The sequence below is a fragment of the Sus scrofa genome, chromosome 2, assembly GCF_054392235.1.
Source record: "Sus scrofa isolate SSC_HxYL_T2T_F1_AM1 chromosome 2, Sscrofa_HxYL_maternal_Yorkshire_Landrace_v2.0, whole genome shotgun sequence".
NCBI lineage: Eukaryota > Metazoa > Chordata > Mammalia > Artiodactyla > Suidae > Sus > Sus scrofa.
Window position 1 is genome coordinate 161,964,323 of NC_139384.1, and position 24,133 is coordinate 161,988,455.

The 24,133-nt window shown below is 62.4% G+C and overlaps 1 protein-coding gene and 1 long non-coding RNA gene across 3 annotated transcripts in view; one reads left to right on the plus strand and one right to left on the minus strand.

Annotated features, from left to right (window-relative positions):
* Nucleotides 1-10,635: 10,635 nt before the first annotated feature.
* The window catches only part of LOC146405842 (uncharacterized), a 71,427-nt gene continuing 57,929 nt past the window's right edge, over nt 10,636-24,133 (minus strand). Inside the window, exons 3-4 of the long non-coding RNA XR_014839168.1 lie at nt 11,767-11,853; nt 10,636-10,766 (exon numbers count right to left, since the gene is read on the minus strand). This is a non-coding gene — a long non-coding RNA (uncharacterized LOC146405842). The remainder of the gene's footprint in view (nt 10,767-11,766; nt 11,854-24,133) is intronic.
* SYNPO (synaptopodin) overlaps nt 12,249-24,133 on the plus strand; it is a 52,113-nt gene continuing 40,228 nt past the window's right edge. Inside the window, exon 1 of one of the 2 annotated variants that reach the window (XM_085015081.1) lies at nt 12,249-12,321. The gene's annotated coding sequence lies outside the window, so the exon portion shown is untranslated. Of the gene's footprint in view, nt 12,322-12,856; nt 12,949-24,133 lie in introns of those variants that run through there. The other variant, XM_085015080.1, reaches the window with a different exon arrangement.

Genomic DNA, 24,133 nt, shown 5'->3' on the forward strand with positions numbered 1-24,133 from the left:
GCACATGCAAACAGGCACGCAAACACACACTCACACACGCAGGCACACACACATGCGCACACACACTGAAACCTATGCTTTCATTGCCTCACACATTCTTGATGGTGCTTGGACACACAACAACAATAATAACACCACAATAGTGATTTTACTAACATGTGGCTGAGCGCCTACCGTTAAATTACCCCATAGTAATTTTACTAGCAGGCACTTTGCAGGCCCTGTTTGGCCCTCCAAGGGCGGGCACCATCACTGGCACCATCACTGGCTCCATTGCACAGATGAGGTGTAGCCACTCGCCTGAGGTCACAGACGTGGGAGGTGGACCAGCCCTGCCCTCGGCACACGCACGAGGCCCCGTGTGCCCACTCAGACACCCCTGGCCACTCCTGCGCCCTGCCAGCTGCCTTCCTGCCCAGGCTGCGTGCTGGCCACAAAAATCCCTCCACGTCTCACCCCGCCCTTGGTACACAGTGAACAGACTCGGCTTGTCTGGACCCAGGCAGCCAGAGATCAGTAAACCGCGTCCTTGGCTCCTCTCGCAGAGTCAGAGTCTCCCCAGACCTGCGCTTCTGCACTGGGAAGGGGCAGCACCCTGCCAGCGCCCTCCCCTCCCTCCCCTCCCTTCTCCCCTGTGCCCTGTCAAGCCGACCCTAAGGACTGGCCTCCCGCGTGCCTGGCACTGGGTCAGCGCTGGGCTACAGAGGGCGGGCGCCCCAGGTTCTCATCCTTGAGAGACCGATGTTCCACCCCGGTCATACGTGGCCCAGGGGACAGGCTTGCTCAGGGTCACACAGGAGTGGGCGGCAGAGCCAGGCTGACGAGCCAAGTCTTCCCACGCTCAGGCTTGGCTTTGATTTGAGGACCCAGCACAGCCTCTCCCCGAAGGAGAGCTACAGGTCCTGCCGCTTTCTGACCCCAGGGCTTAAACAAGCAACACTACAGCTCAGAGCCACACCGACAGACTGCAGCCCCAGTGTACTGGGTGCTGCTGGGAGGCAGGTTTTGTGCCCTATTTACTCCTCCTAAGAACCCGCGAAGGTCGGAGCGAGGCTTCCCATCGCTGCCCCTTTTTACAGAGGAGGCCAGGGGTTGTGGCTGCTCCGGACCTGGAGCCGGGCTGCTGCTCCAAACCCAGGCTCAGGCACCGCGCTGCCCTCAGTGGCCTGGACGAGGAAGGACTGGGGAGCAGGTGATGGCTTTGGCAAAGTGAGGCTTGAGCAGTCTTTACAAAGGATGGGTGGTGGGGGAGTGTCCCGGGAAGTGGGCAGGCTCGAGCAGAGAGCTGGGGGTGTAATGTCCCCACGAGCCCTGGGCCAACGAGGGCACAGACCACCCTGACGGAGGCTGTGGCTAAGGGAGCCCTGCAGGCTCATGGCCACTCTCCTTTCTTGAAGGAGGGGCTGGCAGGGAAGGCTGGCCTCGGTACCTGGCCTAGGGCACTCGTGGGGCTCTGCCGGGGTTGGGCCTGGAGGAGCCACGGAGGCCGGGCAAAGGTCTCTCCCTGGCGTCACGGACCAGGACCCGTGGAGGGAGGAGCAAAGACGCCCTAGCAGCTGAGCTACCACCAGGGAAGGACACTGCCAGGCAGCGCAGGAACTGGGCTCTGAAGGCCCTCCAGACACAGGGGTGGCAGCGAACTCCCAGGGCTGACTGCACACCAGCATGCCAGGCTGAAGAGGTGAGTACCAGGCGGAGGCCGGAAATGGAAGAGGGAGAAGGGGACCCATCTCTGCTGGCCAGTCGTCCTGTCCAGGGCGGGGCAGCTGAGACCAGCACTGTGGGGTGCTCAACCAAACCCCCAAATCACAGAGGTGGGAGTTACCCACACTGCAGGAGAGGCAGGAAGTGACTCGGGCAGGGAGCTCGCAGACCACAACCCGGGGGTCCCTCTGCACCCTGGTCCCACCTTCCAGCTGATGCCCCCCCGGCTCCGCCTCCAGGCTGTGGTCTAAGTGGCCCTCCTCGGGGAAGCCCGCCCTGGCGCCTGCCCCACGCCCACCACACTGGCCGTGCAGCCACATTCTTCTGGAGTCGCACTGACAGAACTGGGGCTTCGCCCTGCGGTCCGTCATCGTCCGCTCATCTGCGGGTCATCAGGTTGATGCTGTGCTTTTCTGGCCGCGAGCTCTGAGAGGGCAGGAGACGCGCTGGCATTTCTGCGGGCTCTGGCGCCCAGTGCCAACCCAGGAGACACTTGGTGCACAAATAGGGGTGGACGTGCAGGTGTACGTACGTGCGTTTGCGTGTGTGTGAGAGAGAGACAGCCCGCACCCCACCCCGTGGCAGAGGCGGGGGCAGGGCGGGGGCAGGAAGGGCACATGAGAGCAAAGGAGGCTGGGGCGGCGGCGGTCACAGGGGCTCCCAGGGCCATAAAGTCAGGTTGAGGCTTTGGACTTTATCCTCTAGAGAAGGAATCGTTTTTTTAAAAAAAGGTTTTCACATTTTTTGGACACTAAAAAAACTCATGTGGCACACTCATTGTTTTTAAAAAAGCAAATAGGGAGCTGCTGTCGTGGCTCAGTGGCAACAAACCCGAATAGCATCCACGAGGACTCAGGTTCAATCCCTGGCCTTGCTCACTGGGTTAAGAATCCGGCGTTTCCGTGAGCTGTGGTGTAGACTGGCAGTTGCAGCTCTGATTCAACCCCTAGCCTGGGAACTTCCATACGCCACAGGGGCAGCCCTAAAAAAAGTCCAAAAATTTTTTTTTAATTTTATAAAGCAAATAGTACAACTGAATACTTAGTAAAAAAAAATAAGTTTCTCCCCCAGTGGTTGCCTCCCTAGAAGGCACCTTGGTGCCAGGTCTTTGCATCCCAGCAGAGCGAGTCTAGGTTGCACCCGTGTCATGTGTCTGCCCCTCCAGTTCACACAGTGCAAGCCTGCCCTGCGCGCTGTTCTGCTGGGCTGTGTGTTTCACAGGTCCTTTCTTGGCGTGGACCTCACTGCCACGTGCCGTCGGCCGTGTAGACCCTGCACTACAGTCTGTGTTGTCTCCACTGACGGACACGAACGCACGTTCTGGGCTTTTGCTCCCACAAACAGCCTTGCCATGAACGTGTACACCCTTGCGTACCCACCGCTGAGCACCAGGCAGACACAGGTTGCACAAGCTCCTAGCTGAGGCCCTGCAGGGTCAAAGGCGACACGCACTCAGCATTGTGTGGACACCCCACGCTGTCCCCTTGGGCGGATTTGAGCGGGGGACGACAGGCCTCCTTGGTCTGGTCAGTTGCTCCACTTGGCAGGGGTGCAAAGAGCAGGGCGCTTGATGACGAGCCATGGTCTCGAGGCTGAGCTGGGCTAAAGGAGCTTCCCATGGCGGCCGGCTTGTGACCCAGCCCTGTGCCCTCCGCTGTGCCTTCCGGAGCCTGGGAGAAAGGGCTCCGGCTGGTGGGATCCTTGGCCAGGGGAAGGCCCCGCCCTGAGGCCGTACACAGGCCCCCATCCCCTGGGGGCTGCAGACGGTCTGCGGGGAGAGGCCGGCAGCTGTGAGGGCTGTGAGTTCGGCCAGAGGCCGCACAGAGGGCCGCCCGGGCTTTGGGCTGGGCAGTGTCGTCCTCCTGTTTCCCATTCCTCTGCATCAAAGCAGCAGCAGGGCAGGCCTTTGATGTCGGGGCCGAGCCGCCTCCGCCTTTGGGAGAAGCAGCTTTGGGAGGGGAGCTCAAGAGGGGAGCCAAGCGGGACGGTCCCCCGGCCTCTGGCCAACGTGCCGCCCTGGCTCCACTCTCGTGGGGACCGAAGGCGGCATCGCGGCCTGGCCAAGGCCCCTGTGATGGGGCCCAGAGGGACACAGAGGCCAGAGAGGAGAAGGGGCCACCAACAGGCACGCGGCGACCTGGGGACGCGCTCTCTCGCAGGCAGTAGAGCAGACGCGGGGCAGGCGCGGGCAGGTGGTGAAGGGACCGCGACAGGCTGAGGGGAGCCGGCAGCCCTTTGGGCGCTGGCCTCTCACTTTCCCACTTTGCTTCGGAGAAACTTCCTGGTTTTCAGGACAGAGACCCTGCCCCTAGAGGCTCCCGGGATGAGCATCCTGCCGCTGAGGGGGCGGTCGGGAAAGGGGTCACCTCCTGGGCTGCGCCCTTTTAGCCGTGTAACCTTGGGGTGTGTCACTCCGCGCCACTGAGCCTCGACCCTCCTCGGTGAAGCAGGATGACGCTAACACCTGCTCAGAGGGTCCTGGGAGGGTGAAACGAGAAGATGCAGGACAGGCCTTCGCACAGCGCCCGAAGCAGAGTCTCACCGAGAAGGGCCCGGGCCCGTGGCAGCGAAGCGAAAGGCGGGGAAGGGGTTTCCGAGGAGGGGCTGCTGTGGGGTCCGCACACTCGCTGCAACGCAGGGAGTGAGGTCCTGCTCCTGCTCCTGGCCCTGCTCCCGCCTCCAACTCCAAGGCTCTGGCTGATCCTCAGCTGGGGGGTGGGAAACCGACCCAGAGAGGGTGCTGGCCTGGGTGGGGGCAGCCAGCGGGCCTGGCCCGGAGGCTCCGGAGGGCGGCGGGGGGCGCGTCTGGGAGGCCGCGGCCCTGCAGCCCTGCCCACGCGGGAGGCAGCCTGGGGGGCGGGGGGCACCTGGTTTCCTGGCGCGGCTGGAAAGGCTGGGGTTTGACCTGGAGACGCCGCGAGAAGTCCCTCGCGGTGGCCTCCTCAGAAACAGCCTCTCTGAAGTCGAGCCCAGACGAGGAGGCTGTTTTGTATAAAGGAGCCCGGGGGCCTCAGTGAACCCGGCCCAGACGGCAGCGCACTCAGCAGGGCCTCCCCCTTCCCGAGGGCCTGCCCCGGGGGCGGGAGAGTTCCACCTTGGAGCCTGTGCCAACAGGGGACCCGGGACCAAGACTTCCCCGAGACGGAGCTCCGTGACGGGCAAGGCACGAAGCACCTCCTCGGTGCCCTCCCCTTGTCCCCGGGGTGCCACCTTCCTGGTTTGTCATTTCTGGGTTTAGCCTTGACTTTACTTGTGCAACGTTTTTAAGTCGACTCACTTTTTACAGCGCAAATACATTTCTTTAAAAAGGAAGCTTGGGTTTTCCACTGTAAGAGGAAGATTCACATCCCATGTCCTTTGGGACTTTCGCATCGATACAGCACCGCGAGCAACGCTAACTCCAGCTGGGCCCGCTCTCCGATTAGAGGGGGGCAGGGGTTTTACTAAGTATGAGAGCTGCTGTATTAAGTACAGGCTAACACCCAGCTAGGACTTTCTTCCTGATGAGCTGCCAGATCAAAGACACGAGGTGCCCGGTTAAATCAAAACTTGAGATAAACAACGACCCATGCTTTAGTTCAAGAGCACCTCCCAAATACGGCGTGGTCGCCCTTAGACGTCAAAAAAGCGTGTTTGTTCTTTCACCGAAATTCATATTTAACCAGGCATTACGTATTTTTATTTGCTACATCCGGCCGCCCTATCCTTGCTGCACGACAGTTATTCTTTTAAAAGTTTTCTCATTGCTACAAGACGAGACGTTTGTATGCGATGTCCCTATGCTGCCAAAAATAACCTTGAGAAAAGCTGCTCTGATTCAAGGCCGAGGTAGAGAAACAGAGCCCAGGGCAGCGGGGGGGGAGGGTGGGGGGGGTGTCCTCGCCGCGGGGAAGGGCGGGGATCGGGGGTGGGGGGGGGGGGGGAAGAGTCCCGGAAGGCTTCCCGGAGGCAGAGGTCCATTTGGGTGGACGTCGTGGTTGGACCAGGGCCGGGCAGCAGTCCTGGGCTTCGGAGCATGCCTCCCCCATCGGCCCCAGGCCTGAGGGACAAAGAACACTCCTGGGGAGAAAGTCTGCTCTCGGACGGAGGGCTTGTGTGGGCGCGGCTGTGGTCTGTGTAAGAGACACGTTTGCCCAAATCGCACCCTCTCAGGACAGAGAAGGGCTTTCGAGGGCACCTCCTCTAAACCATCCCAGCCTCTGGCCACCCCGTGTGGGGTCCGGAACGTGCTTGCTTTTCTCCAGTGACGGGGTGCTCACTACCTCCTAAGGGGCGTCTCTCATGGTGGGGCCGTGGCCCCGTAAGACAGCCCCGCCTCTGCTCCAACAGAAAGCTGCGTGTCCGCACATCCGCTCTGGAATCTCTGGACAAAGGGTCCCCGCTGCCCCCGATGGCCCTCAGAGAGTTGTCCACCACCGTGAGAGCTGCTGGAGTCCGAAGAGCCCCGCTGCCTCTCCTTCGCAGGGAAACAGGCTTAGCTGGGGCTGGAGACACTGCCTGGGGGGCCCGACTCGTGTCCACGCGGAGCAGGAAGAGGCTGCGTGCGGGGATGCGGGGATTCGGGGATGCGGGGAGCCGAGGCGAGGACCGACCAGGACAGGAAGGAAGGCCCTGTCTTGCAGGTGCTCAGCCTGAGGGAGCTGCAGGCGGAGCCCAGGCTGAGCTCTGCTCCCTTTTCTGTCTGTACTGGACCGTGTGGCTCAGGCAAGGCCCCTCCTTTCTAGGCCTGGCTCTCTGCTGTCTGCACTGGGAGCAGTTGGCCTGTTTTTGTTTTGGGGTTTTTTTTGTTTGTTTGTTTTTGCCTTTTAGGGCCACACCCTCAGCACATGGCATATGGAGATTCCCAGGAGAGGGGTTGAATCGGAGCTGCAGCTGCCGGCCTACGTCACAGCCACAGCAACGTGGGATCCGAGCCGCCTCTGCAACCTACACCACAGCTCACGGCAATGCCAGATCCTTAACCCACTGAGCAAGGACAGGGATCGAACCTGCGTCCTAGTCAGCGTCATTACTGCTGAGCCACAATGGGAACTAGCTTGGTTTGTTCTCATAAGTAAAAACACCCGTTTTTACCCCGGGGACTGGCGCTGCGCTGGTCTGGATGCATCTGTGAGGAGGGCTCCAAGGCGTCGCCTGGGCAGGGAGGGAAATCAGGCTGCCTGGCAGTGGGAGAGCCGTCCGGGGCTGGGTACGAGCCATCACGGCCTGGAGGGCCTGCAGCTCTGCAGCGCCTGGCTCTGGGATGACAAACAGGGCAAAACGAGGTGCTCAGGGGGAGAGGACGTGGGGCAGGGGCTGTCCCCGTGGGGCCAGGTGGACCTCACATGGCCTCGGCCAGAGGGCCAGAGGAGCGAGGTGCCCTGGGCAATCCTGGGAGCAGGCCAAGACCCCCGGCGTGGCGACCGGGCCGCGGACCGCCGGGCTGGGCTGCGGGGGTGCCTCTGGCTGCTCTGCCAGCGGCAGGTCTTGAGGAAACCAGAGCTGGGGCTTGGCTTCTAGGCAAAGGAGCTTTCTCCGCACCCCCGCCCTGCAGGGCCAGAGGCTGGAAGACGGCAAGGCTCGGACTCTGAGTATCTCCGAGGCTTTTACGCTGACCGTCCCAGCTGGCCGAGATCTCTGCAGACCAACGAGTTCTCTGGCCGCAGACAGGGCTTCCTGACAGGTGGCGCCTCTCTTGAAGGGGGTCAAAGAAGGGGTCCCCATCTCCCTTGGCCCGAGTGACCTCATCAAGTCCCTCCTCACGTCCCGGGCCTCGGTTCCCCGGCTGTACGAGAAAGCGCCTGGGCAGAAGAGCTCCAAGAGCCGGGCCAGGCCTCACGTGTGCAGACCCCGGGTTCTCAGTGGCCGGCAGGACCAGCTCGACAGGGGACAGAGCGCGTTCCTAGCCCACCCCGCCTATCTCCCAACAACCGGGTGGTTAGTGAGGTGGCCACGGTGGGGGCAGATGACAAGCCTGAGGCTCAGAGACGGGCCAGGGTCTCCCACGTGGCAAGGTGGCGGGGGTTGAGCCGGGCACCCACAGCCGGGCCCAGACCTCCACCCTCTGAACCCTGGTTGGCACGCCCTCCCGAGAGTGTGCGGGGGTAGGGGGGTAATAGGCACAACGGTTTCACCGGCCAGTTTTCCGTGTGGATTTCCATGCAGGAAATATTTTGAGGAAAAAATATTTGTCTAAGAAGAATTGAAAGCCTTGTGATTTTCCGGGAGGTCTCGGGTGGGAGCCGGAAAGGACCCGCTTCTCCCAGCACAGGCCCCAGGCCGGGTAGCTCTACCTGAGGCTTAGGTAAGAGTTCCGCGTGTCTAATGGGAACGAAGGGGATTTGCACAGTTTTTAGCGTGCGATGGCCCGGGGGTGAAAGGTGGAAATTTTCACAACCCAGAGAACCACAAGGCAGGAAAAGGTCAGAGCGGCAAAGTGTTGCTGCTGGAAGGAGCTTCGGAAACCGCCCAGCTCATGCCTCTCGCCCGTCCTCTCCCAGAGAGGAAACTGAGGCCCAGAGAGGGAGCGGGGTTGGGCCCGGGGCACACAGCATCAGAGGCGGGGCAGGACCAGCCCTCGGGGATCCCGGCGGCATCGCAGGGATTCTGCAGAGACACTTTCCGAGGCGGCGACGGTGCAGAGGCGGGGAGGGGAAGAAGCAGGGGGGCTGGAGGCCTGGGGACCACCAGACGGAGGGACGGGGCCAGCCGCCTGCTGATAAGAGCCCCGCGGTGCCCTTCCAAAGGGATATTTTATCAAGATGTAATTTTTCCCGCCGCAGACACTTTTCTTTCTTGTGCAAACCATGCTGGCCTTCGCGATAAGGCGCCCAGACATGTTCACACTGACGCAGCCAAAACATGAGGCAGGAGGAAAAAAATTCCCTTCTTAATCTCCCCCCAGCCCCAGCCCACGCCCCCTCGTTTCCTCTCATTCTCTCCAAGTTCTCATGCCCCCCCGCCCCGCCCCCACCCGCTCGGCTGGCTGGTCCCTTCCTGCCTTCCAGTAAGTGGCCTGCAGGAGCCAGGAAGCTGCGCGGCTCAGGGGAGGTCAAAGGAGAGAAGCGTGAGGGGCCCCCTGGGAAAAGGGGCCCAGGCCGCAGGCTCGCCCGCAACGCGCGGGCCGGGGGCGGCCTGCCTGGAGCTTCCCCCTCCAAGCTGAGCAGATGGAGCACAGACCTCTCTGTGGCTGGGGCTTAAGCTGGAGGTGATTAGAGCAGGTCCCCTAACCCCGAGGCCCCTTCTGACCTCCTAATTCAGGGGCCGGTGGCGATTTCTGGGGAAGGGGCTACCCTGCCTGCGTCCCCCCCAAACCCCCAGACTGAAGACATCTGGGCCCCGCAGTCACGGCCTGACCAGCCCCTTCTGCTCTCAAGCTGTCCCAGCCTCAGCTCCCATCTGCCCCTGCAGGGGGCTGAATGCTGACATCCTGGCCTTACTTCTGGCTTTTTCAGAAGACACTGTTTGAGCCCAGGCCTCCCGGACACTGGCAAGTTGGCGGCCTGGCCCCCGTGGATCGGTACCCGCCCCTGCTCTGCTCAGGAAGCCACCCCACCCTCCACATCTGGATGGAATTTACCCCCCAAAGCAACTCAATTACCGGTGATGTGCTCGGGACCGCTCATGTGTCAGAGGGGGCCCTGGTGAAGGCCGCTCTGCCAGAGACGAGGGTTCCTGGGCCTGTGGGCCACCCCCCTCTCGGCTCTGGGGAGACGGGCAGGCTGTGCAGTGTCCTCCTGGGCAGGGGCTCAGATGGCTGGCCCCCTCCTGCTCGGTTCCAGGCCCCCATTCGTTCACACCCCCAATCAGCGCAGAGAGGCTGGGGGCTGAAGGAGGGTGGCCCATGACCCCTGCACCATCGGGTCTGGTCAAGGGCCCACTCGGGGCACCTGTGAGGTAGCGACACCTCGTGGTTCCTCTTTGCAGTCTGACCCCTAGTGGGGCGGCTGGAGGTAAAGGCTGGCGCCCACTTAGGGGCTGTGACAGTGAGGGTTCATGATCCGCAATCTGGGGCAATCAGGCTCACCCCTGCCGTCTTCTCGTGGCTTCGGCTGCGCTCGTGAATGGGGGGCCGGGGGATCGTGGCTTCGTGTGCACCCACCACTCAAGAACTATCTTCCTGGACCAGAGGCTCCCCACCCGCCCCACCCATGCACGCAGGAGGGTCACGGAGCCCTCCTGGGCTCCAGGCTGCACCCACCCGTACAGTGACCTCCCGGGAGCAGGGGCCGCCAGGATACGCCGAAGGAGAGGTGAACTGGCTGGGACTGAACACACTGCGGGTCAAATCCCTCCTGCTCCAGAGCAGGGGGTCACGTGAGCGTCCACCGCTCTCCAGGGGACACACCACCATCACGGCGCTGCTGGGCAGGGCTTGCCAGGCGGGAGGAGCCGTGCACCTGCGCATACAGGCCCACCACCTCCTTCCATCAAAGAAGGGCACCAGGACTGGGCCAGGGTCCACGCAGCCAAACGCACTGAGCGCGGCTCCACGGTGGGGACGATGGGGTCTGAGGCTGAACCTCGTCCTCCAGGGGCTCACACCTCAGTGGGATGAAAACTGTGACCTAAAAGCCAGGAGGAGCCAGTGCCAGTGCCACCATGTGTGGGGGGCCGTCCCTCCCTCCCGGCCTCTTGGGCTCGTCATGTGGTCAGGAGCCAGCAGACGATGCATTTGAAACGCTAGCACAGTGCCTGGCTCAGAGCACCTGGTCCGACAACGGCTGTTTAATTATCATCTGAAATAACAGGCATCAGAGAATCATTTTTCCCTCGCCTGCCTTGCAGAACTCAGCCAAGAACTCATGAGAAGCCCCTCTGAAAAGGCCCCTGAGCCGTGTCAGCAGCAAAGAGTGGCAAGTTTGCGCCCTGAGGCTCGCGGAGCTTCCTCTCAGGAAGCTGATGATGGAAGTGGGAGCGACGGGCGGGCGAGGGTGGTGTTGGATCAGCTCACTCGGAGGCAGGGAGGCCCCAGGAGGCCACGGCAGGAAGGAGCGGCTTCAGGTGGGGCCAGGTTCCCAGGGGCTTGACTGCCCCTCTAACTCGCCAGCTGCCATGGGGCGGTGGGAGCTGCCATGGAGTCACTGTGGAGGGGGACAGGCACAGGGGCTTCGCAAAGCTGACTCTGGGGGCTGATGCGGTTAGAGCAAGGGTCACAGGCTGGCAAGGAGGCCAGTCAGGGCCTGTTGGGGCCTAGACAGGACTTAATGCCAGGATGCATCTGCAAGGGGAAGTTCCAGACAGGGAAATGACCACGTCCATGGCCGAGCTCCCCGCACATCCCTCTCGTGCATGACCTGCGTCCTTAGCGGAACGGTTATCTCCAGGTGACGGGAGAAGAGCTGTGTCCTTGGCACAGGGACCCCACACAGCTGTTAGAGGCAGGGCGAGGCCAGGGACCCAGGTCTCCAGCTCCTGCAGCAGTGCCTTCTCTTCGTGGAGGGTTTAGGGGGCTCTCTGCCTGCTCTTATTAAGAAGCGAGACGTTCAAGGGAGTTCCCACTGTGGCTCAGTAGGTTAAAAACCCCACACAGTGCCCATGAGGATGCGGGTTCCATCTCTGGCCCCGCTCAGTGGGTTAAGGATCCGGCGCTGCCGTGAGCTGTGGGGTGGGTCGCAGACGTGACTCGGGTCTGGCCTGGCTGTGGCTCTGGTGCAGGCCGGCAGCTGCAGCTCCGCTTCGACCCCTGGCCTGGGCCCCTCCATATGCCGCAGGTGCGGCCCTAAAAAGCAAAAAGCAAAAAAACAGAGACATTCAGGAGGAACATGGTGCTGGGCAGTCCTGGGCCCAGGGCGGGTGGGCGCCCAGGGCGGAGTGCCCCCTCGAGGGATACGAGCGAAACTCCGAGTCGGGAAATCCTGGCCGGAGCCCCGCCCCAGCACCCAGCCCCGAGAAGCCCCGAACCTCTCAGAGCCTCCGTTTCCCGCTGCTGGAAGAAGATGCCCACAGAGCAGGCTCTGTCTCTTCCGCGAGCCCTGGGGAGAGGGTGGGCTTGTCTCCGGCGCCTGGTGCGGGGCTTGGTGCAGGGGAGAAGCTCGGTCAACATCATGAGAGCAAACGGTTCGCGTTCACGAGGGCGCTTACCCTGTGCCAGCGCTGTGCTGATTACTCAACCAAACCGACAGCTAGAAAGTGGCGAGAAGGGACCAGGCTCTGACATCAGCGGGGGACCTGCAGACCAGGAAGAAGGGGCTCAGCCCGGAGGGAACAGCTCCCCAGCAAAGCCCGCCCGCACACCCAGGGTCTGAAGACGTGGGTTCAGTCTTCCACTCTGCCATCACCTTGCTGTGTGACTTTGGCCAAGGCCTGGCCCTCTCTGGGCCTGTGTTTCTCCTCACAGGGGAGAGCTGGAAAGCCAGGGAGGGAGGCTCCCTCACCCGAGGCCTCCAGGCCTGTTGGGATCTGCCAGCCGAAGGGGATTTCCTGGGGCCGGCGCTTCCAGCCCTGCTGATGCTTCCCTGGACGGGCGCCCAGAGCAGCTATGGAAAGGCGGGCGGGCCTCCCCAGCCCTGCCTCAGCCCTCCCCTGGGCCCGGGGTTTCCCCACCCCCGCCGACGGGGGGAGGCGCGGGATCCCTCCTGTCGAGAGAAGAAGGCACTGCCCCTTGGCACAAGCTCCTGATTTGCTGTGTGACCTCAGGCAAGTCCCTGCCCCTTTCTGGGCCTTGGACCCCTGTGTCTGAAAGGGGCAAAGATTTCCAAGCTCTTCGGGCGACTCCGACAGGCTGGGGCCCCGCTGGGGTTTGGGGGGCCTGGGAAAGAGGACTGGGGTGGGAGCTGGACTCCAGGGCCTCCCTCCTCCTGCTGGGGAGTGGGGCCGGCGGGGGGGGTGGGGTGGGCAGCAGAGAAAGGAGCCCCGAGGCCTCCACGCCAGCCGCAGTTTTAGAAACATATTTATTTGAAAGCGTCCGGTGTCACTGGGGGCGTTCTCTCCGGGTTTGAAACGCTCCAGAAGTCAGCATGTGCACGTCTGCCGAGCAGAAGACGGCTGGATTTACTCCTCCTTTAGCCCGAGCCCTTAAAAATATAGACGGCTAATGTCTTCAGTATGGATGAAATATCCCATATGCTCGGAAACAAAGGGGCTCTGTTATGAGGGTTCCGTCTCCGCACGCCCCCTCCCTCCCCCGCCCGCCCCGACACCCTGCCCTCCTCGCGGCCGCCCCGCCGCTCCAGACAGAGCCGCGCGCAGGCAGGGCGGGCAGCCGAGCTGGAGGCCCGGGCACGGCGGCCCCGCGCTCGCCCGTGGGTGCGAGTCTGGCTCCAGGTGAGGGGGAGAGCGCGGAGGGCGAGAGCGGGGTCGTGCAGGGCCGGGGTCCAGGGGCACCGGGCGGGCCAGCGGAGGGGTGGGGGCCGCCGTGGCCCTTCTTGCGGGCGCCTGTGGGGCCGGGGCCCTGGCAGGGCCCGGCTGTCTGGGACGGAAATGCCCGCTCCGCTGCTAACTGAAACCACATGTGTGTCCCAGGCGGCGGGACAGAGACAGCGCCAGGTCTGGGGGCTCGGGGGCGGGGGAGGGGGGGGAAGGCAGGCTCGCCCCCACCGTGTGCTCAGGGCCACCGGAGACAGGGAGGGTCCATGTGCGCATGGAAGGGGGGGGGGTCGGTGTGCGAGGTCTGTGTGCGCGATGCTACACGGGTGGGTGTGCACGCGTGTGAACAGGTCCATGGGGTATCCCTGCTCACGGCGTTGAGTGGGCCGCCCCAGGCCTCCTGCAGCCGGAGTACAGGGCTGCCTCCTGGGGGGATCCTGTGGGGTGAGGAGACCTGTGTGGATATGGTGGCAGCGTCCGCCTGTGCTTGGACTGCCCTGTGGCCAGTGTCCTCTCCCGCGTGGCCTCACCCATTTCCCAGACGGAAAGGCCGAGGCCCAGAGCAGGGGCGGTTGAGAGCGCGCTCTCCTCCCACGCGCTGCCCGTGTTTCAGAGCCCTTGCCTCCAGGAGCCCGGCTTCCTCACCGCAGCCCGGAAGGGAGCCGGGGCTCGGGGATTCCTGGGACAAGCGCTCCTTGGTAAAGGCCGCACTCAGATTCCGCAGCCAACGTGGGCTCTGTCCTCCTGAGCGGCCCTGGGACCTGAGTCCTGGATCTTCTCTCCTACTGAGGAGCCTTGCCGGAAGCGGGCTCCGGGTTCTGGGGCGGCTCTGGACGTTGCCCAGGTCTCCTGGCTCCAGGCCTCAGCTTTCCCATCCCCACAACGGCAAGTCGAGGCCAGGAAAGCGGTTTCCAAAGGGGGTGCCCACAGTGTGGGCAGCCCAGCAAGCGGGGCTCCAGGAGCAGCCTCGGCTCATCTTAACGTGGGTTGTGTTGGAGCTTCCTCGTGGGGCATCGGGTTAAGGATCTGGTGTCGGCATTGCAGCGGCTCAGGTCGCTCGTGTGGTGTGGGTTCGATCCCTGGCCTGGGAACGTCTGCGTGCTGCCAGTGCAGCCAAATAACAAGGGTTGTGTGTTCTTTTCATGGCTGTGTGGGGGGATGCATAAAAATACACCAAACCAGGGAGTAGATTGAAATAAAAATATGAACCATCCAAATGAATGGGACTGGGGACAGCTGGGGGTCCCTGGGGTCCAGCCTAGTCTGTCCACAGGCTCTCTTTATGCTGCTCCCATTTTAAACCCACAGGGGAGAGCTGGCTCTGCTTATCAGGACCCAAGCTGGCATCTGCCATGTAGATCACTTTGTGGCCTCCATGAATTAGCCATCCTTTGACGGGGCAAACAGTTCATTTGTCACGTTGGAGGGACAGTGAGTGTGAGAGGGTGTGCGCGTGTGAGTGTGAGAGAGAGAGTGTGTGTGTGCGCAACTAGGGACCGGCGGCGGAATGGGCAGAGCTGGGTAAAGGTCAGCCCCCCACCCCGGGTGGCGGCCGAGTGCCCAAGGTCAGAGGTGGAGCCGGGGAAAGAGATTGTTCCCTGACTGACATTTTCAAGGGCTGTGTCCGGCCTCCGCCTTGTCGTGGATCGCGGGCTGGGTGGGGAGGCGGGGGCCGCCCCAGCTTCAGCCTTTCCTGCCGTTCAGCCCTGGCTCCCTGGCCCCTTGGCTGCATTTTCTGCGTCAAGCCAGGTGGCCCAGGAAAGGCGCCCTGGGAGGACCAAGGGGCGTGGGAGCCGCTTGGCGGAGCGGCGCCCCCTCCCCCGCAGGCCGGGCTGGTGGCGCTGCTCGCGGAGGAGGACGGAGGAGGACCAGCTCCGTCGTGGCTCCGCCCCCGCCCCACGCGCGCTCCCGGCCGCCGTCACTCATGACGATGCTCTTTTCCTGGGGATGCGCTGGGGAGCCGTCTCATCACCGGCTCTCCGGGCAAGCACGGCCCTGCCCTGAGCAGGAAGTGCACCTCCCAGACTGTCTGTCTGGTCTCCTCCCGGAGTGGAGGGGCATCCAGACGGCTGGAGGATGTGGACGGCATCCTTGGCGGGGACGCAGGCACGGCCCCTTCCTGGGGAGGCAGCAGGTGCCGGGCAAGGGGCCCAGGGCAGCCTCCTTGGCCTTTTGGGGTCTCAGTGTCTCTACGGGCCCCAGGAGACCTGGTCCTGGGTGAGGCTGAGGTGGTTTTCTGGCTTTGCCCTAGGATGGCGCGACATCTGTCTGCCTCTAGAGGGCTCTTCCTCCTCTAGAGGAGGGCGGCTTCCCGGGAAGGGGTGCCAACCTTGTGAGTTTGGAGCTGGGCTCACCTGGAGCAAGGATGGGCCAGATGGAGTCACCCACCCTCCCTTGGGGGCAAGACTGGCTGTTTCAAACTCTGGGGAAGCAGCTGGCCAGGGTCAAGGCCAAAGTCCCTGCTTGCAGGACGTATCCCATTCCAACTGGCTTTCGGTGGCCTTGTGGGGCTTGCGGACCTATCAGCAGCTCCACCCAAGGCCAAGGGCACACAGAGACGTGGGCAACTTTATGGGCATCGATATAGAGAGATGAGCCTGGCCAGGGAGCAGGGAGCAGCCCCGCTTGCTGGGAGGGCGTGGGCTTCACCAGACCCTCTTCCCTGAGAAACGGCGGTTGGAACCTGTTCAAACGACCCTGGTCTCTGCCTCATTGCGCCCCCCTTGGGGGCTCAGCCACAGCTCAGAGGGATAAAGAGGATTCTGGTTACCTCAGCTTTTCTGCCCCAGGGAGGCTGGGGCTCTGCTTCCTCAGATGTCTCCTCGATGCCTTTGGCCTGGGCTGCTGCCGGCTCAGGGCGGACTGGCCACAAGGCCGTTCCCTTAGAGCCGCACCCAGAGCTCCCGCCGCCCCGGGCACAGGCAGAGGAGAGCTGAGGCTTGCTCTTGGGTTCGGAAAGGAGAAAAGGCAAAGAGCCCATGCCCGCGCTCGGCTCGTCTGGGACCGCAGCTCTCTGCCTCTCTCCCAGCGCGACTTTCCTGACCTGTCAGATGGGTGAGTCGGGAGAAGATGGGACAGAAGGCCTGGCAGCCGCCGCGCTGCCACTCTGACCGGGGAGGAGACAAGGAGCTCGGGGCCCTGAGGGGAGGGAGGAGCCCGGCACCTCTCAGGCCTGGGGCCCTGGTTCTGTCCCTTCAGGCAGGTGCCTTCGCCTCTGTCTGCTTCCTCAGCTGCTGGGCCCGGGCACCACCACGGACCCTGCTGCGCGGCGGTGGGGGTCGAAAGAGCCAACCTAGAACTCCCGGCACTTAGTAGGTGCTCAGGGAACACGACTCTAGCTGAGGGGCAGCCTGGAGGCCCCAGGCCTGGCCCTGGGCTGAGCTCAGGGGCCCGCAAAGTGCTTGCTTCAAACAGTCCCACTCGTCGCCAATCGGGCCGCGTCTGCAGAGCCAGTGGCTCCTCCATCTCAGGGCAGCTCTCGCGCTGGTGGCTGCTGGGGGCTGCCTTCGGGTCTGGCCTCAAACACAACCGAACACACCTCCTAGAGGGGTGCTCTGCCCCGGCCCGGCCCTGTCCCCATCCTGTCCGTGTCCTGGTCCCCAGGCAGGACAGGGCTCCCCACGACCACTGTTCTCGGGGATGGGACGGCTTCCTCCCCGAAGGTGGTTTTGAGAGAAAGGAGGGAACCGGGACAAGGCTGGGGGAGGGAAGGGGCCCGCGTGGGGTCCATGCAGGGGTGCGGCGGACCGAGGGGTGCAGGCGAGAGGGGAAGCTGGCGGGGAGAGGGGAGGGGGGCCCAGGGCCTCTTCCAGCTCCGCTCCCTGGAAGCGGGAGCCGGCTGAGGGGACCGGAAGGGAGAGAAAGAAAGAGCCGACAGTCAGAGGGAGGCCTGGAGCTCGGCGCGCCGGGCTTGTTGGGTCTGGCAGGGCCGCCTCCCGGCCGCTCCCAGCAGCTCTGCAGACAGACTCCAGCAGCCCCCGCGACGTGCGGGCCTGTGCACACGCACACACAGAGTCACACTCGCAGCCACACACAGACCCTCACAGACACACACACGCACACGCACGCACACGGTGCAGATGCTCCAATCTGGAGGGCGGGTGCTGGGAGGGTTTCTGCAGCTCCTCTGGCTTAACCAGCGTGCTCGCCTCGCCCCCCACAACCCACAGCGGCTCAGCCCCTCGCGGCGAGGACAGTAACACCCGCCACACCCTAACTGCTGAGCTCTGAGCTCTTCCATCGGCTGAACGTGCTGAAGCCTCACAACAACCCCACGAAGCGGACACGGAAATTAGCCCGGTTTGCAGATGCGCAAGCAGGCTCAGCAGCGTGCGGCCCGGCCCCCCGCTGTCAGGGAGGGCACCAGGCCCTATGCCAAAGCCTGGGGTCAGCACGTTCACCCCCACTGTCTGTCCACGCCGCGTGACCAGCAACACAGCCGGCCCTTTTCTCAGGCCAGGGAGGCAAGTCCCAGAGAGTGGAGGCGGCGGGGCCGGCCTCTCTGCGCGGGCTGAGCCAAGGCTTCAGTGCAGAGGAGAGGCCACGCGGGGGTTGGATAAAGGCTGGCAACACACTGAGGCGCGGTGCCCTCGCCCTGCTCGTCCAGCCTCTCTGCCCCAGCACCCTTCCGCCACCTGCGGCCCCTCAGACCCACCTCTATCCCCCAGACCTCAGGGCCCAGCATCTCCCACCCTCACACTAGTTTAGCGATGGCCTCCGCAAGTGTGTCCTGAGCCTCCTCAGCAGTGTATTTGGATACTGTTGACAGGACGTGTTTCCCTCCCGTTATTTCATTTCATCTGTCTGTGTGGGTCAGGGTGGGAGGGCCTATTATTTTACTTTGGCTCCACCATCACGAGCAGCCTTTCCAGTCATGGGCTGAGTGGACTCAAATACACATCGGAGTCCTCCGCTCGGCTCGAAATGCCAGCCATACAGTACAGGGTGTGGGAGGTGTGGCAGAAAAGTAGCAGTGGTGTCGTGATGTCTTTTGAAATATAAAGACAATATAGGAGCGATGTAGTGGTTGAAAGGGGTGAAAAGCTAATCTGATATTAGGTTGCATGAATAAAGACAGAGTGTCCGGAATGAGGGAGGTGATAGTTTTGCCCTGGTCTGTGCTGGTTTGATTTTCCTGGATTATGGAGTGGGTTCTGAGAGTCTGACAGACTGGGCTGACAAGGGGGAAGCGGTCAGAAAGGCCTCCCCTGCGTGGAATAGCTGAAGGGCTGAGGCTTAGCTGGAGGGACAGAACAGACAGACGCGACTCAGAGGGTGGGACTAAGGTCAGTGGGGCAGAGTGGAGGAGGTTTTGCCTCTCCAGAAAAGATATGCTAAAGGTGGGATGCATGAGCGGCTTCCAGGGAGTGGAAGGCTCCTGGCAGCACAGATGGACGAGCTCAGGTCGGAGCTTTTGTCCCCTCCAGGCTCCACACTGGGCCTCTCTGAGTCCGACTTGCCCTGCAGGCGGTGCTGAGCTGAGGGAGAGGCCTGGGCAGTCCGCTGGCCAGCTGCGTGGCCTCCATTCCCGCCCGCACCCCACGGCCCGCCAGGACCAAGACAGCGCCTTGGGCAGGGCGACCCAAGCCTTCCTTGGGAACACTGTGTCTCACCCCGCACGCGACCGGGGAGTGAACCGAGGCCAGAGAGGAGAAAGGCATGGCCCGGTGTCAGGGGCTGGAACACGATGGTAGGTCCACTCCAGCCTGAACCCAGCTCTTCAAGCCCAGGCGGCTGCCCCCCTGGTTGCCAGGCCATTCATTGGTGCTGACTCTCTGGACCCCCAATCAGGGAAGGCTGCCCGGCAGAATCGGCCCCCCTCTTTCCACACCCCATAGAGCTTCTCCCTGGGGACCCGCTCAGCACGCGGCGTGGAGACCCACGGGTCCCAGCCTCACACCAGCTCTCACGGTTGTGACGGCGGCCAACCTGGGGTCGGGCCCACTGCCCTCCAGTCACCATCAGAGCAGGGCTCATTTCTGAAATTACCCGGTTCACTCATTTGTCTAACGACTTTCTGTCTGCCTGCCCTGCCCCCTCTCCACATACCCAAGTCCGCACTGCGCTCCCAGCTCCCGAGCAGCCCAGGCTCACAGGATGTGTTTCCAAACTGCTTTTTGCCCAGCGAATGACCAGTAAGCGGAGTGACGCGACACTGGCGCTGGGGCAGCCGGAGCAAGGGCCAGGGCGTGTGCCAAACCCAGCCGCGCCCATGCCACCCTCCAGCAGGGCTGTCGTCGGCCCCCTTGCACGGATGGGGAGTGAGGCTCAGAGAGGCTGTGCAGCTCCTTATGGCCCATGTCACCTCCCACCCCGTATTGCAGGGGTTCAAGCCCCTGTCTCAGGCCCCTGAGCCCAGGCCGGTCTCACCTCCCTTCCCTCTGCCCTGCCCAGTGTCCTGCGTGGCGCCCGGGAGCATTTATCCCACTCAGCGGGGCTGCACGAAGCTTGGGAAAGGAACGGAGGCCACGGCGAGGAGGAGGTGAGCAGGGCAGGCGGCCGCAGAGCCAGATTCAAGACCACTTCACCCAGGGCCTCCCGCACCTGCTTCAGCTCTGGGACTCCCTCGAGCGCAGCCTGCTGGGGAGATTCCCAGGCTCTGCTTGTTCACCGCCAGCGACAGGGAGCTCACTACCTGCGGAGGCACAGGAGGGTCCGAGGATCTCACTTAGCCCAGGGCCAGGGGGTTCCCTGACAGCTGATGGTCCCCAAGTGCGTCCTCTTCGCCAGGCACATGAAAGCCACACGCGTAGGTACCATTACTGCCCTAGTTGACAGATGAGGAAACCGAGGCACGGGGAGGAAAGCAACCTGCCCAAGGTCTCAGGCTGGCACGTGGCACAATACAGGACACAAGCCGAAGCTCGGGAGGGTGGCCCTCGAGAGCTGCCCTCCCGACCGCCACGCCGGCGCCACCACTGAAATAAACGCAAACACGTGTGTAATCCTACACCTTCTAAGAGTCACACTACACAAGTAAAAGAAACAGGTGGAAAAAAGGAACTTGAGAAATTTGTTTTAATAACACATTCATCTAAATCCAAAATGGAAGCTTTTATCATGGAATAAATCTTACACCTATAATGGTCTTTGGGATCTAAGTCTTGGGAATCTGGCGTGTAGTCCAGCGCATCTCAGTTTGAACTCAGCAGCTCTCAGATGCTGGGGGCTGGTGGCCCCCGTACCGAACGGGGCCGTTCTGTACCGGTCGGCCTCCCGGGGTGCTTGCTGTGCGCTATGTCCTCATGCGTCGGAAGAATCCAGCAAACGTCAGGCGCCGCTGGGACGATTTTCATCACCCGTTATTGCTGGTGGTGGTCCAGGGAGAAGCTGGCATAAGCACCGATGTTTCTACTCTTGATCTGATTCCTCCAAGCCAGCGGCTCGATGTCTCCCCATCCGAGTCAAGCCTGGGGAGCCCTGGGTCTGTGGGTCTGCGAGAGCCAGCCTAACTCTCTCTGGGAGGGGAGGCGAGACCAGGCTGCGGCTCCACCGCCCCACTGGCCAGCTGAGGACCACAGGAACTGAGGCCTCCTTGGGGTTCACAAGCGCATCTGCTCTGGCGCGAGGGTGGCCAGGCGCACATCTGGCAGGGAGGGGCAAAGGCCCGCCTTCCGTGGTGCTTGCACGCAGCACCTCCTGCTTTCGGCCCTGACACAGAACAAAGAGACGAAGCCCCCCCACTTTTAAAAATATTCATGTATTTTTCACAAAACCCCGAGAGTTAAATGGAGCAGGACAGGGGCTGGCGTGGGTTACCCCCCTGCCCCCTGCTGTTCCTGGACAGCCGCTGGCTACGGTCTCAGGCAGGGGTGCGCTCTGAAATGCTTCGTGGCTGGCTCTTGGGGGTCGGGGGGGGGAGCCCTGATCGGCAGCATTTGCCCGAATCTGTGGTGTGGCAGCTCCCATCGTGGCCGACCTCAAGCTACCAAAGTGAGGTACCACGCCGAGCTGGGAAGCGGCTCCCACGGCAGCTGTTGGGTCAACACCTGGGGCTCCAGCACGTGGCTGGGCCGCCCTGCACGAGGAAGAGGGTGAGGAAGAGGGGGTCCCGCCGAGTGGGAAGCAGATGTGGCTGGTAATTTGCTGACCTTTTAGCCACAGGGCACTTTCTGAAACAATAAAGGTGAAAGCCCCGGTATTTCTGACAGATACAAAGCAGGATGTTATCACCAGAGGTTTATTTTGTAACCTAAATTGTAATAGCTGGCTTTGTGAAAAGGGACAGGCCTCCAGGCAGGGGGCTTGCCTCAGTGGGTGGAGGGGTGGAGAGCAGCCTCTACTCAGAAGCAGGAGCCTGCTGGTCCAGGCTCACCTCTGGCCTCACCGCCTGTGTGGCCTTGGGCAAGTCCCTGCCCCTCCGAGCCCAGGAGGAGACGGGACGGCTCGCAGGCCCGCGGGGCATGGTCGTACAGGCTGACGCTGGCCCTGCAGCACCCGCTGCCCAACCCCAGCCTTGGCCCTGTATTTATAGCCATGACTTCAGTCTCTCCAGTTCTGCTGAAGCTAGTTCCCTGTCCACATATTTATAAACCCAGCAGGGCAGAAATAGATGTGACGTGCGGGGAACTTGGCGGGTTTCGTGAGCAGGCTGGATGCGCTGTGTCCACCTAGAACGGGCTTGAGCCCCCAGCATCCTGGGTGCTCGGATCATGGGCAGCCCGGAGCTGGAAGAGGGCTTGGAGACCCCAAACCCAGCCCTATGCTTGTGTGGCTGGGGGTCGCGACGGCCCGGGAGCGGAGGGATGTGTCCAGGGCTGCAGAGGGGAGGCCAGATCGAGGCCCAGAAGGGTTTTTTGTGCTGTGCAAAACAGCTCCCCCCGCCCCCCGGACCGTTGGAGAACCCCCCAGGGACAGGGCAGGCATCCGTCAGGTCCCCGCCTGCTCGGGACCCGTGGGCAGAGTCTGCCCTCCCTCAGCCTCTGTCCCCACCTCTGTTAAACGGGAACAGTAGTGGGCACGTGTCTTGTACGAGAGTCAACAAGATCCCAGTCGCCCTCACGCTCCAGGATGGAGCCCAGTGCGGTCGGCAATCGCCGCTGGTGGAGTTTGTTCTGGCCACATCCGCAGTCACCCCTCCACAAGAATAAGCGGTGGAAAGACACCAGCCACATCCCCTTGGCACTGAGGCAATTCCGAGCGAGCTCGTTGCCTCATTCAACCCTCCCCCGACCGAGGACGGCATCGTTACTCTCCGCAGACTCTTTGGACAGTGCGTGAGCTATATCAGGGAGACTCTCTACCCAGTGACTTGGGAAAGAATGTTCTTATTTTTATACACTGGGCCAGAAAAAATACTCGATCCTAAATGGAAGACGGGTTCACAGTGGACCGTGAAGCTTCTCAGACGGTGGATGGTCGACTCGCCAGAATGTCCGCATACGACGTCTCCCAGGGGCTGCCAGGGCTTCCTGAGTTTGCCACCTAATGTTGATTTTATGTAGTTTTAATTGCCTCTGAGAAGTTCACATGGTAATGAACTTGAAACACACATACCGTACAAAGCAAAAGAGCATCATATTAACACCACTGGTTGTTTTGGGGGTTTGGTGTTTTGTTTTGTTTTGTTTTGTCTTTTGTCTTTTTCTAGGGCCGCCCCCACACCCGTGGCATATGGAGGTTCCCAGGCTAGGGGTCTGACTGGAGCTGCAGCGACCGGCCTACGCCACAGCCACAGCCACGCCGGATCCTTAACCCACTGAGCGAGGCCAGGCATCGAACCCGTGTTCTCGTGGATGCCAGCCAGGTTCGTTAACCGCTGACCCACGATGGGAACTCCAGCACTGGCTTTTTCCTGTCTTAACGATACACGCAGTCTCCGGTCCCCTTTCCTGCTGAATGATTTTTCCACCCCACTTACAATATCTGACATAGTTTCTTATTTATCCATCATCCATCCACGCCAGCTGACACGTGAACTTCACGTGGGCAGGACCTCTCTGTCTTTTGCTGGCCATGTGCTGCCAGGGCTTAAAATAGCCAACGGCACAGGGCAGGCATTCGGTGGGTGTGTCAAGTGAACGAATGCTAAGTGGAAGCGCGTGTCCACCCCACCACGGAGGCGCTCGGACACGAGCGGCTGGTCCAGGGGCACCGGCTATCATGAGGCTGAAGTGAGATTCGGCTGATGCTCAGGCCTCCTGAGCCCGCAGATGCAGCAGGTCCAGCTCAGGGGTTCTTCCCAGCTCCTCACAGCCACCCCTGGACAAGGCATGGTTTGCGGACGCTGCCAGAGCGCTCGGAGCGTCACGCGGTGCCCACCCAAGGCCGGCCCTGTCCCGGGGGAGGAGAACGGAGGGAAAGGAGGGATGTGCCGAGGGGGGAACGGCAGTCGGGCTGGGGTCACAACAGTCAGTCTTCCCGCAGGTCTGAAGGGAGGCCACGCTTGCGCATCCCTCAGGGACGGCCTCTGCCCACTGGACAATGCCAGGATGGGGCGAGAGGCCAGGGAGGGATCAGGGATACCTGCCCGGCGCTGCTTCCACGCCCCCAGCTGCCCTGCCCGAGGCCCCTGTCAGCCGGGGAAGCTGAGGCCCCCTGCAAAGAAGTGACTCCCCCGGAACACAGAGCAAGACAACCCCAAACGCGGGGCTGCCGCCTCCTCACCAGTCCTGGACGTTGCAGGGCTTGAGATGTCCGTTTGGAGCCAGAGGGGCGAGACCCCCACGCTGGCCCCCATCCTGCCCCTGAGAGAAAAGCGCTCAGGCAGGAACATTCTCTCGGCGCAGGTTAAGGAGGATAACAACAGCTCTCTTCCAAGGGGCAGGGGGACCTCAGCTCTGGGTGGTCCAGGCACCACCTCCCACCCCCTCCTGATGCCGAGGTGCCGCCAGGCAAGGTGCCCCTGAGCCACCTGGAGCGGCTCTGCATCACCGCTCTCCCCAGGGCGCCTCCGTGTCTGCCCCGCAGCTACGGACACAGTCAGGGCCTCAGTCCTTCCACGTTCTTCTTCCACGCGAAAAACTCTTCTTGAGTGACAACCAGGCGCCGGGCAGCGCGCGCGGCTCTGAGGGTCGTCTCCCCGTCTCGCGTGCCCCTCCCCATCTTCGCTCCTTTCTCCCCTCGTTCCGTGGCCGCCGAAACCACGGAGGCAGAAGAGCCGTACGGCGGAGAGCGATGTTCAGAGCCAGACGGTCAGGATGTG